Source organism: Aquarana catesbeiana, linkage group LG10 (genome assembly GCF_042186555.1).
Source record: "Aquarana catesbeiana isolate 2022-GZ linkage group LG10, ASM4218655v1, whole genome shotgun sequence".
Classification (NCBI taxonomy): domain Eukaryota; kingdom Metazoa; phylum Chordata; class Amphibia; order Anura; family Ranidae; genus Aquarana; species Aquarana catesbeiana.
Genome location: NC_133333.1, coordinates 256,703,382 through 256,723,603, shown reverse-complemented (window position 1 = coordinate 256,723,603; position 20,222 = coordinate 256,703,382). Strand labels below are relative to the sequence as shown.

The following is a 20,222-nucleotide window of genomic DNA, read 5'->3' as shown; positions in this document are numbered from 1 at the left end:
CTCTGAATGCTGTACTGATCGCACCCCTGAACTCTGTACTCTATACGGATCGCACCCCTGACCTCTGCACATTGCATGGATCGCACCTCTGCACACTGTACGGATCGCACCCCTGACCTCTGCACACTGTACAGATCACACCCCTGACCTCTGCACACTGTACGGATCACACCCCTGACCTCTGAACACTGTACCGATCACACCCCTGACCTCTGCACACTGTACGGATCGCACCCCTGACCACTGCACACTGTACGGTTAGCACCCTGACCTCTGCACACTGTATGGATTGCATGCCTGCACTCTGCATGCTGTACGGATTGCACCCCTGAACTCTGCACTCTGTACACAGCACACCCCTGAACTCTGCACACTGTACACAGCACACCCCTAAACTCTGCACTCTATATGGATCTCATCCCTCAACTCTGCACACTGTACAGATAACACCCCTGAACTCTGCACACTGTACGGATTGCACCCCTGAACTCTGCACTCTGTACACAGCACACTCCTGAACTCTGCACACTGTACGGATCGCACCCCTGAACTCTGCACACTGTACACAGCACACCCCTAAACTCTGCACTCTATACGGATCTCATCCCTCAACTCTGCACACTGTACAGATCACACCCCTGAACTCTGCACACTGTATGGATTGCACCCCTGAACTCTGCACTCTGTACACAGCACACTCCTGAACTTTGCACACTGTACGGATCGCACCCCTGAACTCTGCACACTGTACGAATCGCACCCCTGACCTCTGCACACTGTACGGATCGCATCTCTGAACTCTGCACTCTATACGGATCACATCCCTGACCTTTGCACATTGCATGGATCGCACCTCTGCACACTGTACGGATCGCACCCCTGAACTCTGCACACTGTACGAATCGCACCCCTGACCTCTGCACACTGTACGGATCGCACCCCCTGAGCACTGCACACTGTACGGTTAGCACCTTGACCTCTGCACACTGTACGGATCGCATGCCTGAACTCTGCATGCTGTACGGATTGCATCCCTGAATTCTGCACTCTGTACACAGCACACCCCTGAACTCTGCACACTGTATGGATCGCACCCCTGAACTCTGCACACTGTACGGATTGAACCCCTGACCTCTGCACACTGTACGGATCGCACCCTGACCTCTACACACTGTACGGATCGCATCTATGAACTCTGAATGCTGTACTGATCGCACCCCTGAACTCTGTACTCTATACGGATCGCACCCCTGACCTCTGCACATTGCATGGATCGCACCTCTGCACACTGTACGGATCGCACCCCTGACCTCTGCACACTGTACAGATCACACCCCTGACCTCTGCACACTGTACGGATCACACCCCTGACCTCTGAACACTGTACCGATCACACCCCTGACCTCTGCACACTGTACGGATCGCACCCCTGACCACTGCACACTGTACGGTTAGCACCCTGACCTCTGGACACTGTATGGATTGCATGCCTGCACTCTGCATGCTGTACGGATTGCACCCCTGAACTCTGCACTCTGTACACAGCACACCCCTGAACTCTGCACACTGTACACAGCACACCCCTAAACTCTGCACTCTATATGGATCTCATCCCTCAACTCTGCACACTGTACAGATAACACCCCTGAACTCTGCACACTGTACGGATTGCACCCCTGAACTCTGCACTCTGTACACAGCACACTCCTGAACTCTGCACACTGTACGGATCGCACCCCTGAACTCTGCACACTGTACACAGCACACCCCTAAACTCTGCACTCTATACGGATCTCATCCCTCAACTCTGCACACTGTACAGATCACACCCCTGAACTCTGCACACTGTATGGATTGCACCCCTGAACTCTGCACTCTGTACACAGCACACTCCTGAACTCTGCACACTGTACGGATCGCACCCCTGAACTCTGCACACTGTACGGATTGCACCCCTGAACTCTGCACACTGTACAGATTGCACCCCTGAACTCTGCACACTGTACAGATTGCACCCCTGACCTCTGCACACTGTCCAGATCGTATCCCTGAACTCTGCATTCTGTGCATAGGACACCCCAGAACTTTGCATTTTGTGAACAGGGCACCCCTGAACCTTGCACACTGTACGTATCGCACCTACAACCTCTAAACACTGTACGGATCGCACCCCTGACCTCTGCACACTGTATGGTTCGCACCCCTGACCTCTGCACACTGTACGGATTGCACCCCCTGAACTCTGCACTCTGTACACAGCACACCCCTGAACTCTGCACTCTATACGGATCTCACCCCTGAACTCTGCACTCTGTACACAGCACACCCCTGAACTCTGCATTCTGTACATAGGGCACCCCTAAACTCTAAATTTTGTGAATAGGGCACCCCTTACCCCTGAACTCTGCACTATATACGCAGCTCACCCCTGAACTCTGGGGTGGGGAGTGGTTGAGCTCCTGCCCCTATTCTCAGAGAAAGAAAAGCTGTGGATAAATGTATATAGTCTTACAGATACCACTGGCCTTTTGAGGGCAACCACAGTGCTGATTGAATGTAATTGAGTTTGACATCCCTGCTATAGAGGGATATGCTTTGTTCATATTTCATGTCTGAGGTTTACAACCACTTTAGAAAAAAAAATGGCTGCACAATTACTTTTAGAACCAATACACTTATCTATTTCAGCTTACTAGTGTTCATTGGTTCAGCCAGAACCGTCCTGCCGATGTGTAAACCAAGTGGACACTTTGAAGTCAGTAAATCCAATCTATACGAGACAAGCAACTGTCCTCTAATCCCATACCGCCCGGGCCATATGTGACACCATAATTAAAATTTCTAATTTTCCGGACTTGTCTCTGAGTCCATAGTGAGGGTACAAAGCCTCGTTCTGTAGTAATGTGTCCATTGTTTACATTGATGACATCAATAAATCCCCTAATCCCCCCCGGAATGGATTAGGTAACAGTTGGCGGATCTGGATATCATGATTCTCAGGGTAGGAATGACCCGACGGGTTCACCAAAGTGTACAGCTGGCGGGGAACGGCCCACCGATCGGATTTCTCCAATTAAAGCCGAACTAAAGCTGTCATTAAAAAAAACAAATTGTGATCAGATAAGTATTTATAGCATCAGAGGCTCTGGGTGTCCCTTCCCCTGCCTGCTAGAAGGTTTTATGAATCGGACGCGGACAGCCGCGCATGCGTACTGGGGATGAGCCGATCTGCTGGGGCTGTTCTGCAAACTTTGCGGTGAACCACATTGAAGTCTAATGGGGCTGGGGGGGAATCTTTAACCCATGAGTGCTCAACCTGTGGTCCTCCAGCTGTTTGCGGAACTACAAGTCCCATCATGCCTCTTGCCTGTGGGTGTCATGCTTGTAACTGTGAGCCTTGCAATGCCCCATGGGACTTGTAGTTCTGCAACTGCGGGGGAGCCACAGGCTGAGCGTGCATGCGTTTAACCACTTCAACTTCTGAAAGTTTTACCCCCTTCATGACCAGGCCAATTTTTGCTATTCAGCACTGCGCTACTTTAACTGGTAATTGCGCGATCGTGCAACTCTGTAACCAAATGAAATTGATATCAATTATTTCACACAAATAGAGCTTTCTTTTGGTGGCATTTGTTCACCTCTGGGGTTTTCATTTTTTGTTATAGAAACAAAAAAAAAGCGAAAACTTTGTAAAAAAAAAAAAAATGTATTTTCTACTTTCTGTTATAAAACATAGCCAATAAAATAAAATTTAGGCCAAAATCTATTCTGCTACGTGTCTGGTTAAAAAAAAATCCCAATAAGTGTAAGTTATAGAGACTACAAACTATGGTATATATATATAGTGGATTTTTTTTATTTTTTTTAATTTTTTTTTTATTAGTAATGGCGGTGATCAGTGACTTTTAATGGGACTGTAATAGTACGGCGGAAAATCTGACACTAACTGACACTGGGGAGGAACTAACTGCCCCTGACATCACCAGTGACACTAATACAGTGATCAGTGATAAAACTGTACAGTAATACCTCGGATTACGAGCATAAAAAGTTTCAGAAGAATGCTTGTAATCCAAAGCACTCGTATATCAAAGCGAGTTTTCCCATAGGAAATAATGGAAAAGCCGATAATCCGATCCGCAGCCACTGCTTGTCTATGCAGTACTGTATGTGGCCAGAGGTGCGGGGGTGCCGGAGACACTTGGAAACACTTGGAGACGCTCGGGGACGCTCTGAGGCACTCTGGAACTTAGTGTTTCCGAGTGTCTCTTAGCATCTCTGAGTGTCTCCGAGCATCACCAGCACCCCCGCACCTCTGGCCAAATGCAGTACTCCACACCCCAGAGGCTTTAATCCTGCTCGTCTTGTGAGACAACGCTTGCACAGCAAGTCATGATTTATTTATTTTTTAAATAGCTCGTGTTGCGAAACGCTCATAAACCGCGTTACTCGCAATCCGAGTTTCCACTGTATAGGGATGCACCAATATAGGGTTATCAGCATTTTGCCAATAGAGAGAAAAAGGTGCCGATAATGGCTACCATTTTGCCATGATTTTACCATGCTTGCAGTGCATCTTAGGTCATGTGACTCAAAAACTGCATCAAAAACACAACATGGATGAGTTTTTTTTTCTGCATTTTTAATGCATTTCAATAGGGAAGTGTGTTTTTGGTGCGCTTTTTTTTTTTTAACTGACCAAATACGCACCAAAACTGCGGCAAGCAGGATTTTTAACACAGCAACAGACCCAAAAAAGACCAGTCTGAAGACATACATAACATTTAAAAGAATGCATTATTCTTGAGCTTTTCTTGCGCTTTTTTTACCGCAAAAGCGCTTCAAAAACTACTCCAAAAAAAGGTGCTGATGATAGCCGAAAATAAATTCATATTCATTTAAATTCATGGTATTAATTAAAAAGCCGAATATAATACAATTACTGTATATATATATATATATATATATATATATATATATATATATATATATATATATATTTGTTTTTTTAAACTGTCTTATTTTTTTTTTTGTGTGCAAGTGCATCCTGAATTTTTGGTTTCGGTCCACCACTAATACTTTACATTATTACTGTACTAATAACACTGGCTGGGAACTGGTTAATATCTAGGGGTAATCAAGGGGTTACATGCTTGCCTAACAATGTGTAATATGTGCTGCTTTTTACTAAAAGTCTCTTTGTTTCTTCTCCCTGCAAAGCAGGGAGAAGAAACAAAGAGATTGTTCCCTTTGTACAGATCTCTGTGTTGTTCTTCAATTGCTCAGCAGGTCATGGCCTTGAATCATTGGCCTGCTGACAGAATGTCCAATCACGGCGGGAGTCGGTGGGCAGGGGTGCCCACACGTGTGCCCTGTACCCAGAAGAGGCCAGCAATGTACAGGTTTATAGGAGCCGCACGTCTGCAGTATCATCCGGGCAGCTTGGGGGGCGGTCCTGTAGAGGTTAATTGCAGCAAGCTATTGTAAATCAAAGAGCATGGGAACCAATGCCAAAATGTAGAAAATGGTTTCTCTGCCTAAGGCTAGATTCACGCTGTACAGGTTGAACAGAGCATGCGTGGCATTACTGCGCATTATCCACGCCTTACATGTAGCGCAGTCCCTTCATTTCGTTGGGTTGCTCTATGCGTGAGAAGAAGTCCCTGACCCTTTTTCAAAATTGGACAGCACCGAACCAGCACGGTGCATGAGGGTGCCATCGGCTCTGTACGAAGGTATGGAGGTCTACGCACCCGTGTGAATGAGGCCCAACATGAACCATGGTCTAAAACACGGACGTAGCCTTCACCTACAACAAATAATAAAATGAAGTGCACACATAGCAGATCTGATCCTGGATGTTCTGTAGGTAAAGATTTTATATCCAAAGCATCGTCCATCTGAAAAAATGTGAACAACCAACATCATGTAGAAGCGGAACCTTTGATGTATAAGTGACCCCGAGCAAGACAATTCAAAGAGAACAGCAGAATAGGCAAATGGTGGAGAATGCGGGCAATGAGAGAACAATGCGGCGTGAAAACCTCGGCCTCGGGGAGAACTTTTTTCAAGTGTCCACAAACAGGCGCTCGGCTCAGGTACCGTACCTGATCTGCCATCGCTGCAAAAATCTCAAATCTATACATGATCAATACGCTGCCCAATTCTCCGTGCGGGGCTGGTTTTACACTTATGTATAAGTGACCCGAACAAAACAAGTCAAAGACAACAGCTGAATAGGCAAACGGTGGAGAATGCGGGCAATGAGAGAACAATGCGGCGTGAAAACCTCGGCCTCGGGGAGAACTTTTTTCAAGTGTCCACAAACAGGCGCTCCTCTCAGGTACCAAATCTGACCTGCCATCACTGCAAATAATCAATATGGTGCCGATTCTTCTTGGGGGTTGTTTTTTACTTATGTACTGTATAAGTCACCCCGAGCAAAACAAGTCAAGAAGAAAAAGAGTAACTCTGGTACATTGGAGGTGTCAGCAGCCTCGAGGTCTGAGCACCGGGCAGCACGGTCATGTGAGAAGGTCGTAGCACCTATACATACACCTCTTTTTACAAATCAAAGAGAAAAGCTGATTAGGAAAATGGTTGAGAAAGCAGGCAACAAGAGAACAATGCAAAGTGAAAATCTCTACCCCGGGGAGAGCTTTTTTTCCAAGTGTCCACAAGGAGCAACTCCGCTCAGGAACAGCTGAATAGGCAAATGGTGGAGAATGCGGGCAATGAGAGAACAATGCGGCGTGAAAACCTCGGCCTCGGGGAGAACTTTTTTCAAGTGTCCACAAACAGCCAATCAGGTCAGGTACCGTATCTGATCTGCCATCGCTGCAAACCTCTCAAATCCATACATGATCAATATGCTGCCCGGTTCTCCTTGCAGGGCTGGTTTTCACTTATGTATATGTAGCACTACCCCCCCCCCCCCCGCAAGGGCTGCTGGTAAATGGCTCCCCTATTCTTGCACAGCCAGGCAACACGCATTTTCCGCTTGCATCTGGACACAGAAAATCATTCCCTGGGTTTGGTTTTGATGTTTTTATTAGGGATAACAGCTTAAATGAGGAAGAGGAGTTATGGGATGCCCAACCAGACTAAAAACAATTGGGACAACTTCCTTCCTCTGTACAAAGCAAAGACCCAGAACTGGTCTCCTTCCTGAATACCCTCAGTCTATAAGGATCGGTATCAAAAGTCCCTTGAGGACTAAGAGCTCTCAGTCCCCTTTGGCAAAATAGCACAAAATGTTGCAAACTGCATGCCGGAGTATCTCCTCTCTTCTGTAAGCCCTCCTGGCTGCTTGTCTACCTGCCCACCTGGCTGCTCTGAAGATCTCCGAGGAGAAGGGATGAAGGGTTAAGCACAGCACTGTCCCCTGAAAGCTTGCTATATGTGGCTTTCCCCTTGTGAATCCCCGGTTGTGCTGAACTCACTCTGTCCTCTTTGCTCCCTGTTGCTTTTAGGCAAGAATCATCTGCTGAAAGGATCTTTCCAAGCCAGCCCGAGCCCCAGCCTGGAGCCAGAGCCCCCCTAGACGCAGGGGTCCCCTCTTAGGCCACAACAACCTCCTCAGCACTCCATATTCCACCTGACTCCCCTGCTGGCTAGGCTCTGCCATATTTAAGGGCTGAGCCATGCACCCTGCAAGGATATTTTGCCTGGGGATTGGTCAGACTCCCTTAAGTATGCAGATCAGGGCCCCCTGGCCTTCGCCCACTAATTTCCAGAAGCTTCTACAAACTTCTAAATCCAGGGGGAGGTACCGGAGACCTGCATCTGTAGAGCCATGCAGCCTGACCTGCAGTAACCAGACCCAGTTTCTGACTTACATAGCTCACATTTACCTACACTAGAGGGTGCTACATAAAAGTCATCCCGAGCGAAACAAGTCAAGGAGAAAAACTGATCAGGGAAATGGTGGAGAATGCGGGCAACAAGAGAACAATGCAGAGTGAAGATCTCTGCCCTGGGGGAGAGCTCTTTTCAAGTGGACACAACAAAATCTCAAATACATAAATCAATATACTGCCCAATTTGCCTTGCGGGCTGGAATCACTCTATGCATGATACGTTAAAGAGGAACTTTGGGTTGCTCTTTCTTTTTTTTAAAGTCAGCAGCTACAAATACTGTACAAATACTGTAGCTGCTGACTTAGGTAGCGGTGCCTGGGGTCCAGCGCTGTCTTTCCGCAGCTGGTTCTTTCTACCTCCTGCTGGCCCCCGATGCGGCCATCTTGGATACGAGAGCCGGCTGTGGCATCCTGAGGAACCACAGTTGGCACCCCCCATGTGTATGGGTGCGCTCACGTGGTGCTTTGTGAAAAATGCTGCAGCCTCCCAAGACATCTGACATGTCCCAGGGGGCTGTGGGAGAGTAGGAGAGGGGGCGGAGCAGTGTTCATCATCCTTGCCTTGGTACTTGCGCCCCCCCCCCCCCCCAAAAAAAAAAATGCGATTACAGACTTGGAGGAGGGAGCGAACCAGCAAGACTTTTTGAGTGAAGCTACACTTTAAAGTATACTTAAAACCCAATCATTGAAACCTCATTTAATTTTTACCATGTCAATTCAGACTTTTTTAAATCTGCAGCCTTCATTAAATGAATCCCTAGTGATCCTGCCACAAAGGTCCTTGTTTAGACACTTCCTGTTATAGGGTGACAACGCACTGTCCTCGTCTCCCAACTGTCCTCCTGCGTTGTCTCCCTGTCACATGGGTTTCTGACAGAGACTACAAGAGGACACAGACATGGACCTTCAAAGTCACCATTTGGAAACCCTCCCTGAGAAATGTCATGTAAACAGAAAGTGGCTGCAAAGGAGATGAAGAAGATCAGCAGCCCCAAGATGCAACAGAAAGCTGAAGAAAAAAAAAAAGATTTTATGTTTAAAAATCCATTTTTATGATTGACAATGCACTGAGAAAACAGAATGTTCTTTTGGTTTAGGTTTGCATTTTCTTTAACATCTCCATTGATTTCCTACAGCATGAGAGGAGCCAGAAAATCAAACTGGACAACCATCTTCATGTCTCAGCATTTCCCACCTCCAGTCCTCGGAGACTCCATGTCTCAGCATTTCCCACCTCCAGTCCTCGGAGACTCCATGTCTCAGCATTTCCCACCTCCAGTCCTCGGAGACTAACAGGTCATGTTTCCCGGATTCCTCAGCATCTGGGGAGCTGTAATGATTGGACGCAGTATTAGGGGCCCTTAGACGGAAATGGAGATCCATCATCTCTGAGTCCACTATCCAGCGCCAACTTCATCAGCCATTGTCAGGGGGCCCCTGAAGTTCCCCGTAGGACACAGCAAGGGTCAGCGAGGGTCCACCATAGAGATACATGGAGTGTGATGAAAGCCGGTGACAGGCTGTGTATGGCTACTAAGTGCTCTCTGAGGACTGAAATTCATTAACATACAAAATTGCCAATTGTCCCCAATTTCCAGGGTCAGTCCCAGCTCGTCGGTCTTCGCTCCTTGACACGTCCTGAATGTAAAAAGGCCAATTATTGCATGACATCCTTCCTTTTATATGGTAATGCGCACCTGTCATGGAGAAGAATGGTCTCCGTCAACGGGGCTTTTCCTTGCTAAAATGCATTTTGCATTCCCATACAAGTCTATGGAGCAAAGCAGGTCAGAGGGGGGATCAGAAGGAGGACACCTGCAGGTCACATACACCTGACAATGATCTGAGGATCTCAAATATGATGTCGTCAACACAAACCCAATGCCCATCGGCAAAGTTCCTCGTATGGCTGTTGAGTTGGCGTTTTCACCTTTACCCCCAATTCTCACATAAATGTAAAAAATCTGCATTTTTTTTGCTAGAAAATTACTAAGAACCCCCCCAAACATTATGTATACAATGGGGAAAATAATGACTTAATGACAGCAGATCGTGCAAGTTTGCCCCCTTACAAAGAAATGAAGGGTCTATCATTTTTATCATAGATGTATTTTATATGATAGTGACAGAAGATCAACCAAAAACTAAAGAAAAAAAACACATGATACAAATGTTATAAATTGAGTTGCAGTTCAGTGAGTAAAATAAGTATTTGATCTCCTACCAACCAACAATAATACTGGCTACAGTAGGTGCTCATGTGGTACACAGATTAGTCCTGTTAATGTAAAGCCTTGTACACACGGTACGATTGTTGGCCAACCGAGCGTCTGATTTTTGACAAAAGGGCGTGTGTCGGAATCTTGTCTTGCCTACAAACGGTACACAATTGTCGTGACACAAACACGAACGTAGTGACATACTACGAGGAATTTCAGCTCTTGAGCGCCACCCTTTGGGCCCCTTCTGCTAATTTTGTGTTTGGTGAGAGCATTGATTCTGAGCATGTGTGTTTGTACTTTCCCCTAGATCCCCGAGACAGCGTCAGATTGTGACGAAACGCACGTAGGGAGGTTGACGTGCTGACATCATCGCGCTTCTCAGTGGACGGGTGTTCGCTTGCTGGCTGGCTGTTTGTTATGACTGTTTTATCCTAATTTTTGTAAGTGCATTTCTTTTACTCTATTAAATACTTTATGGTACAGTACACACTATGGAGTCCCTCTTTATACCTTCTGGGTAATACCTGAATTTGATCCTTGGTGGCTGATGCTCGAGTACTCCTGGTTAATTGGTGCTCATTACAAAGCTTCTTCCCATAACTAGCGGTGGATTACCATCTTCCCTTTGGATAAAGGCCCTGGCTGGGTAATTAGCCGCAGGCTCCTTAAAGCTTGCCTTCTGGTAAGTGCACAACCTATGTGGTGAAGGTGCACTGTCGTCAAGAGGTTTTATTTCTCAGCACTCACTTTATGTGGAATTTATGGACTTTTTTTTATTACTTACCGTATCTCATTTATACACTACCATTGATTTGGACTTATTTCATTTTTAAAAATCTATTTATTTTTTTACACTCATTTGGTCGCGTATGGTTAGCGCTGCTACTTTGTATTATTTATCTGTTTCTGTGTGTATCTCACGGATTTAGCAGCTGCTTTTTCTACACATTTTTATATATATGTTCTTTAGCGCGGTATTTTTCTATTTTTCTATGTGTTTGTACTTTCAACTTTTGTGTGACGGATTTGTGTACTGACCATACAAAAATCTGACGTCAAACCGTTGTCCACCTAAAATGTACTAAATTTACTAGCCTGTCATCCAACATCTGTTGGCCGAAAGTTGGACAACAATTGTCAAAAGGAGCGTACTAACGGTCAGATTTTAGGACAACAGTCTGTCAACAGACAATCCCCTGCCAACAACCGTACTGTGTGTACGAGGCTTTAGAAGGTGCTCCTAACGACAACTCGTTATGTGTATAAAAGACAGCTGTCCACAGAATCTTTTTCTTCCATTCAATCCTCACCATCATGGGGAAGACCAAAGAGCTTTCAAAAGGATGTCAGGGAGAAGATTGTAGACCTGCACAAGGCTGGAATGGGCTACAAGACCATCGCCAAGAAGCTTGGTGAGAAGGAGACAACTGTTGGGCCGATTATTCGCAACTGGGAGAAATACAATATAACCATCGATTGTCCTCAGTCTGGAGCTCAATGCAAGGTTTCTCCTCATGGGGTGAGGATGATCATGAGAAAAGTGAGGGATCAGCCCAGAACTACACGGGAGGAGCTTGTGAATGGTCTCAAGGCAGTTGGGACCACAGTCACCAAACAAACCATTGGTAACACAATGGATTGAAATCCTGCAGTGCCGAAAGGTCCCCCTCCTTAGGAAGACACATGTACAGGTCCGTACAATGATTCAGAGAAGGATTGGGAGGAACGTTCTGTGGTCAGATGAGGCCAAAATTGAGCTCTTTGGCATTAACTCGACTTGCTGAGTTTGGAGGAAGAAAAATGCTGACTATGACCCTAAGAACATCATCCCTACTGTCAAGCACAGAGGTGGAAACATGATGCTTTGGGGCTGTTTCTCTGATAAAGGTACAGGCCGACTTTGCCGCATTGAGGGGACAATGGACGGGGCCATGTATTGTAAAATCTTGGATGAGAACCTTCTTCCCTCAGCCAGAACACTGAAGATGGGTGGTGGATGGGTCTTCCAGCATGACAATGACCCAAAACATACCGCCAAGGCAACAAAGGAGTGTCTCCAGAAGAAGCACATTAAGGTCATGGAGTGGCCTAGCCAGTCTCCAGACCTTAATCCTATAGAAAATTTATGGAGGGAGCTGAAACCTCAAGTTGCCAAGTGACAGCCAATAAACCTTAAAAGAAGAAGTAAAGGAGTTTTTTTTTTTTTTTTTCAAATTAATACATACCTCGGTGGAGGCCGCATCTGTCCCCCCGGCACCTCTGCACTGAGAACCGAACGAACAAACATCGCCAATCGCTTGGTTTTCAGAGCTCCCTGAGCAGAGACCTGTAGACTGTCAATCACCACTCTCGGCTCTGCCCCCCTCTTCGCTCATTGGAGTGCTGAGCTGTGGAAGGGACCGGGGGGGGGGGGTGGCCAGCTCAGCCTCTCAGAGGCTCGCTGAGAGCCTGAGCTGGGTGTCGGTCCAGGCACTTGGTGGATCCAGATTTTATTGTCGGGATGACGCGGTGCCTGGACCGACATCGGTGACTTCAGTCCGCTCTCTGCCGAAAACGGGTCATAGGAGTGCAAGACAAAGGGCACTCCTGTGTCCCATAGGAGAAGCCCAGCCAAAACGAGCTCAGACTGGACTATTCAGAGAAGATCTGTAAAGAAGAGAGGACCAAAATCCCTCCTGAGATGTGTGCAAACCTGATCACCAACTACAAGAAACGTCTGACCTCTGTGATCACCAATAAGGGTTTCTCCACCAACTACTAAGTCATGTTTTGTTGGGGGATCAAATACTTATTTTACTCACTGAACTGCAACTCCATTTATAACATTTGTATTGTGTGTTTTTTTCTGGATTTTTGGTTGATATTCTGTCTCTATCATATAAAATACACCTATGATAAAAATTATAGACCCTTCATTTCTTTGTAAGGGTCAAATTCAGGTATTGCCCAGAAGATATAAAGAGGGACTCCATAGTGTGTACTGTACCATAAAGGATTTAACAGAGTAAAAGAATTACACTTACAAAAATTAGGATAAAACGGTCATAACAAACAGCTAGCCAACAAGTGAACACCCGTCCACTGAGAAGCGCGATGATGTCAGCACGTCGACCTCCCTACGCGCGTTTCGTCACAATCTGACGTCGTCTCGGAGATCTTGGGGAAAGTACAAACACGCATGCTCGGAATCAATGCTCTCACCAAACACAGAATTAGCAGAAGAGGTCCAAAGGGTGGCGCTCAAGAGCTGAAATGCCTCGTAGTACGTCACTACGTTCGTGTTTGTGGCACGACAATTGTGTACTGCTTATAGGCAAGGCAAGATCCTGGCATGCGCCCTTTTGACAAAAATCAGACGCTCGGTTGGCCAACAATCGTACCGTGTGTACGAGGCTTTACATTGACAGGACTAATCTGTGTGCCACATGAGCACCTACTGTAGCCAGTATTATTGTTGGTTAGGGATCAAATACTTTTTTTACTCACTGAACTGCAACTCCATTTATAACATTTGTATTGTGTGTTTTTTCTGGATTTTTTTGGTTGATATTCTGTCTCTATCGTATAAAATACACCTATGATAAAAATTATAGACCCTTTGTAAGGGTCAAATTCAGGTATTACCCAGAAGATATGAAGAGGGACTCCATAGTGTGCACTGTACCATAAAGGATTTAATAGAATAAAATAATTACACTTACAAAAATTAGGATAAAACAGTCATAACAAACAGCCGGCCAGCAAGCGAACACTCGTCCGCTGAGAAGCGCGATGATGTCAGCACGTCAACCTCCCTACGCCCGTTTCGTCACAATCTGACGTCGTCTCGGGAAAAGTACAAACCTATGATAAAAATTATAGACCCTTCATTTCTTTGTAATGGGCAAAACTTACACAATCTGCTGGGGGCCAAGTCATTATTTTCTCCCCCCTCCCCCCACTGTATATATATATATATAACGTTTGGGGGATTCTTAGTCATTTTCTAGCAAAACAAATGCAGATTTTTTTACATTTATGTGAGAATTGGGGGTAAAGGTGGTTAAAGTGAAAGCGCCAACTCAACAGCCATACAAGGAACTGTGCCGATGGGCATTGGGCTTGCGTTGACGACATCATATTTGAGATCCTCAGATCATTGTCAGGTGTGACCTGCAGGGGTCCTCCTTCTGATCCCCCCTCTGACCTGCTTTGCTCCATAGACTTGTATGGGAATGCAAAATGCATTTAAGCAAGGAAAAGAGCAGTTGACGGAGCAAATGTGCAAGTTATCCCCCCCCCTCTGTATGTCCCATAGATTGTAGGCGCTAAAACTTTCACCCATACCAATCAATATACACTTATTGGGATTTTTTTTATGAAAGACGTGTAGCAGAATATATTTTGGCCAAAATTTACAAAGAATTATAATTTTTTTTTATTTGATATGTTATATAGCAGGAAGTAAAAAACATTGTTTTTTTTTTTTCCCCCCAAATGTGGGATCTTACTTCATTTATATAATAAAAAATCCCCCCCTCCTCCCCCAGAGGTGATCAAATACTAGCAAAAGAAAGCTCTATTTGTGTGGAAAAAAAAAAAAAAAGATATAAAATTTCATATGTGTGTACAATGTTGCACGACCGCGCAGCTGTCAGTTAAAATAGCGCAGTGCTGCATGGCAATGAAGGGGGTGGGGGTAAAACCTGCGTTGGGAGCGCCCTTCACCGCAGCATTCATTTTTTTTTTTAAGCGTCGCCCATGGGGATTCTTAAGGGTAAAGGTTTGTCGCCGTTCCACGAGCGGAGCGCAATTTTTTGAAGCGTGACGTGTTGGGTATCCATTTACTCGGCGTAACATTATCTTTCACAATATAAAAAAAAAAAATTGGGCTAAGTTTCAGTCAGAAGTGAAGGCTCCTGGGAAATGAAGTGCTGGAAGCATGTGATAAAAGATGGGGAGCCCCCCTCCCCCATACACAGCCACCAACTTTATGTAGGACTACAACTCCCATCATCCACCATCACTACCCCCCAAATCTGACCCCTGAGAGGGGTGACCCTGATCTGGGATCTCCCCCCTCCCCCAATCATCCCCCCACTATCCATCCCCCATCAGTGTCCCCCCTCAGCTCACCATTCATCCCCTCACAGCTGCCATCTTCCCTCTCATCTCTGGGTTATACCATATGAACCCCCCTGTGGGGGGGGTGACCACCTCCTCCTATCTCCCTCTGACACCCCCCCGCCTCTCACACTCCCATTCCCTCTCACTGTTACTCCCCCTCTCTCTATGTCTGTATTCCGGTATAGGAAACCTCCTCACATCACAAGGGGACGAACCTCACCCAAAAGCCAAAGGCCGGCCTCCCCCCCTCCACAACGCTGCCACTTGGTTTCTTCCATCGCCCAGCGTCGGTTGCCATGGAGACACGAAGGAGACGCTGGCAGAGCCGCTGTGGGCGGGCCTTACTATCCCCGTCAGAAAGTGTAACGGAAATGACGTTGGTCTCCGCCATCTTGCTACTCCTCCACAGTAAGAATACACTGAGAAGGGAGAAAGCGGACATCTTGTTACACCCACCCACCGGAGTTTTGCATTTTACACGTATTTTTAACAGTAAAGTGAGTTTATATAGTGAAACGCAGTACTTAGAACTCCGTCGGACTGGTTAGATGTTGAATTTTAAAATGAAGAAACACCGGCATCCTGACTGATAAGAGGGTTCTGGGGAGTGTAGTCTGTCTGGGGGGGCGGGCTTCTGACACGGATTGGCTGGGGTTTTATGGTGGGAGGAGCTCATCATTTGGACAATCACACCTGATTGGTCATTATCTAGGATAAGAGGCACAGCAAATTCCTCTCTCTCAGTCTCTCTCACCCCTCCCCCCTCCTCTCCCTCTCCCCTCCCCCTCTCCTAAAGAAGACATGTTACCCCCGGCAACCAGAAGAAGCTGTGATTGGTTGCTAAGGGTAACCGCAAAAGCGCAGTTTCCATCTTCCAGGAATTAGGTCATATTAGATCTATACTGTATATATATATGTATTATATGTATGACCTAATTCCTGGAAGATGGAAACTGCGCTTTTTGCGGTTACCCTTAGCAACCAATCACAGCTTCTTCTGGTTGCCGGGGGTAACATGTATACTTTGGGCTCCAGTTTAGTACATCCTTTCTTTTAATGGAAGCAAAGTAAAGATGAAACTGTTGGCCGTGGCAACCAACCAAACCACCGCATGTGAATTAGATTTAAAACCTGGTTGCTATGGGCAACAACTACATTGGGTCTTTTTTTTTTTTTTTTCGTCAGCAGTGAAAGAGATCTAGATAACGGAAGCTGGTGTAAAGATGACGCTGTTGCCAAGGGCAACCAGTCAGGTGTTCTCTTAGTTGAAATCCGGTTGCTTTGGGCAACAACCCTGCTTTGGTCTTCATTTCGGTACTCCCCCCCCCCCCCCCCATGTGTCAGCAATAAAAGCCAGCGAGCTCGTGGAAGCCGGTGATGAGATGTAGCTGTTGCCCATGGCAACCAGTCTCTTGTGAATTATATTTAAAATCTGGTTGCTAGGGGCAACAATTCTACAGAGAGACAAATGTGCCAAAATGAGGAGCAAAGTGGAGTGGTGGCCCCTAGCAACCAGATTTTAAATATAACTCACAAGAGAATTCTTCTATTAGAGTTAAAATCTGGTTGCCAGGGGCAACAACTACTTTGGTCCTTTTTTTATTGGTCAGCAGTGAAAGAGATCTGGATAATGGAAGCTGGTGTAAAGATGACACCGTTGCCAATGGCAACCTGTCAGGTGTTCTGTTAGTTGAAATCCGGTTGCTTAGTGGGTGGACGGGAACTTACGACTGCGGATGTGGTGTCTGCCCCCCAATGTAGCACAGGCCTCTTTTTGTCTTTAAAATCCTTGAACGATATTCCTCATATGTTTGTAGGAGGTGATCCGTCCCCAGATAGACAAAAGCACCGCTTCCCGTCCCTCTACAGATTTCCCCAAATCAACAACACCACAGTCCTTCCAATTATCAGATCACATTATAGAGGTACAAAGGACGACACCTTCAATTCTCACCCCCAGAACATTTTTGCCAGATTGGGCTACCTATTTTTGCACCCCCATTATTCTGGCCAACTCCACAAACTCTGAAATCCATCTCTGCCCAAGGTCTGACCATAACGTTGTTACCCGATCCCCTACTCTGATTGGCTGGTCAGACACTCCTTATACTTGGCGTTTAAATCATTCTCTGCTTACGGACCCCATTACAAGAAATCTCTACTGCTATCCAAGAGTACTTCACTTTAACCACTTGCCGCCCGCCCACCGTCATATGACAGCTGGGCGGTGCGGCTCTTATTCTGGGTGGACGTCATATGACAGCTGGGCGGTGCGGCTCTTATTCTGGGTGGACGTCACATGACGGTTGGGCGGTGCGGCTCTTATTCTGGGTGGACGTCATATGACAGCTGGGAATTGCGGCTCTTATTCTGGGTGGACGTCACATGACGGTTGGGCGGTGCGGCTCTTATTCTGGGTGGACATCATATGACGGCTGGGCGGCGTGGCTCTCGTTCTGGGTGGACGTCACATGACGGGTGGGCGGTGCGGCTCTTATTCTGGGTGGACGTCATATGACGGCTGGGCGGTGCGGCTCTTATTCTAGGTGGACCTCACATGACGGCTGGGTGGTGCGGCTCTTATTCTGAGTGGACATCATATGATGGCTGGGCGGCTTGGCTCTCGTTCTGGGTGGACGTCACATGACGGCTGGGCGGTGCGGCTCTTATTCTGAGTGGACGTCATATGATGGCTGAGCGGTGCGGCTCTTGTTCTGGGTGGACGTCACATGACGGCTGGGCGGTGCGGCTCTTATTCTGGGTGGACGTCATATGACAGCTGGGCGGCTCTCGTTCTGGGTGGACGTCATATGACAGCTGGGCGGTGCGGTTCTCATTCTGGGTGGACGTCACATGACGGCTGAGCGGCGTGGCTCTCGTTCTGGGTGGACGTCATATGACGGCTGGGTGGTGCGGCTCTCGTTCTGGGTGGACATCATATGATGGCTGGGCGGCGTGGCTCTCGTTCTGGGTGGACGTCATATGACGGCTGGGCGGTGCGGCTCTTATTCTGAGTGGACGTCATATGATGGCTGGGCAGCGTGGCTCTCGTTCTGGGTGGACATCACATGACGGCTGGGCGGTGCAGCTCTTATTCTGGGTGGACGTCATATGACAGCTGGGCGGCTCTCGTTCTGGGTGGACGTCATATGACAGCTGGGCGGCGCGGCTCTCGTTCTGGGTGGACGTCATATGACGGCTGAGCAGCGTGGCTCTCGTTCTGGGTGGACGTCATATGACGGCTGGGCGGTGCGGCTCTTATTCTGAGTGGACGTCATATGATGGCTGGGCGGCGAGGCTCTCGTTCTGGGTGGACGTCATATGACGGCTGGGTGGTGCGGCTCTTATTCTGAGTGGACGTCATATGATGGCTGGGCAGCGTGGCTCTCGTTCTGGGTGGACGTCACATGACGGCTGGGCGGTGTGGCTCTTATTCTGGGTGGACGTCATATGACAGCTGGGCGGTGCGGCTCTCGTTCTGGGTGGACGTCATATGACAGCTGAGCGGCGTGGCTCTCGTTCTGGGTGGACGTCATATGACAGCTGGGCGGTGCGGCTCTTATTCTGGGTGGACGTCACATGACGGTTGGGCGGTGCGGCTCTTATTCTGGGTGGACGTCATATGACAGCTGGGAATTGCGGCTCTTATTCTGGGTGGACGTCACATGACGGTTGGGCGGTGCGGCTCTTATTCTGGGTGGACATCATATGACGGCTGGGCGGCGTGGCTCTCGTTCTGGGTGGACGTCACATGACGGGTGGGCGGTGCGGCTCTTATTCTGGGTGGACGTCATATGACGGCTGGGCGGTGCGGCTCTTATTCTAGGTGGACCTCACATGACGGCTGGGTGGTGCGGCTCTTATTCTGAGTGGACATCATATGATGGCTGGGCGGCTTGGCTCTCGTTCTGGGTGGACGTCACATGACGGCTGGGCGGTGCGGCTCTTATTCTGAGTGGACGTCATATGATGGCTGAGCGGTGCGGCTCTTGTTCTGGGTGGACGTCACATGACGGCTGGGCGGTGCGGCTCTTATTCTGGGTGGACGTCATATGACAGCTGGGCGGCTCTCGTTCTGGGTGGACGTCATATGACAGCTGGGCGGTGCGGTTCTCATTCTGGGTGGACGTCACATGACGGCTGAGCGGCGTGGCTCTCGTTCTGGGTGGACGTCATATGACGGCTGGGTGGTGCGGCTCTCGTTCTGGGTGGACATCATATGATGGCTGGGCGGCGTGGCTCTCGTTCTGGGTGGACGTCATATGACGGCTGGGCGGTGCGGCTCTTATTCTGAGTGGACGTCATATGATGGCTGGGCAGCGTGGCTCTCGTTCTGGGTGGACATCACATGACGGCTGGGCGGTGCAGCTCTTATTCTGGGTGGACGTCATATGACAGCTGGGCGGCTCTCGTTCTGGGTGGACGTCATATGACAGCTGGGCGGCGCGGCTCTCGTTCTGGGTGGACGTCATATGACGGCTGAGCAGCGTGGCTCTCGTTCTGGGTGGACGTCATATGACGGCTGGGCGGTGCGGCTCTTATTCTGAGTGGACGTCATATGATGGCTGGGCGGCGAGGCTCTCGTTCTGGGTGGACGTCATATGACGGCTGGGTGGTGCGGCTCTTATTCTGAGTGGACGTCATATGATGGCTGGGCAGCGTGGCTCTCGTTCTGGGTGGACGTCACATGACGGCTGGGCGGTGTGGCTCTTATTCTGGGTGGACGTCATATGACAGCTGGGCGGTGCGGCTCTCGTTCTGGGTGGACGTCATATGACAGCTGAGCGGCGTGGCTCTCGTTCTGGGTGGACGTCATATGCCGGCTGGGCGGTGCGGCTCTTATTCTGAGTGGACGTCATATGATGGCTGGGCGGCGTGGCTCTCATTCTGGTGGACGTCAAATGACGGCTGGGCGGTGCGGCTCTTATTCTGGGTGGACGTCACATGACGGCTGGGCGGTGCGGCTCCTATTCTGGGTGGAGGTCATATGACGGCTGGGCGGTGCAGCTCTTATTCTGAGTGGACGTCATATGAT

General features: G+C 48.1%; 1 protein-coding gene across 1 annotated transcript in view; it reads right to left on the bottom strand.

Annotated features, from left to right (window-relative positions):
• The window catches only part of NPHP4 (nephrocystin 4), a 354,636-nt gene extending 339,386 nt beyond the window's left edge, over nt 1–15,250 (bottom strand). The window contains exon 1 of the mRNA XM_073603693.1: nt 15,197–15,250. The gene's annotated coding sequence lies outside the window, so the exon portion shown is untranslated. The remainder of the gene's footprint in view (nt 1–15,196) is intronic.
• Nucleotides 15,251–20,222: the final 4,972 nt, after the last annotated feature.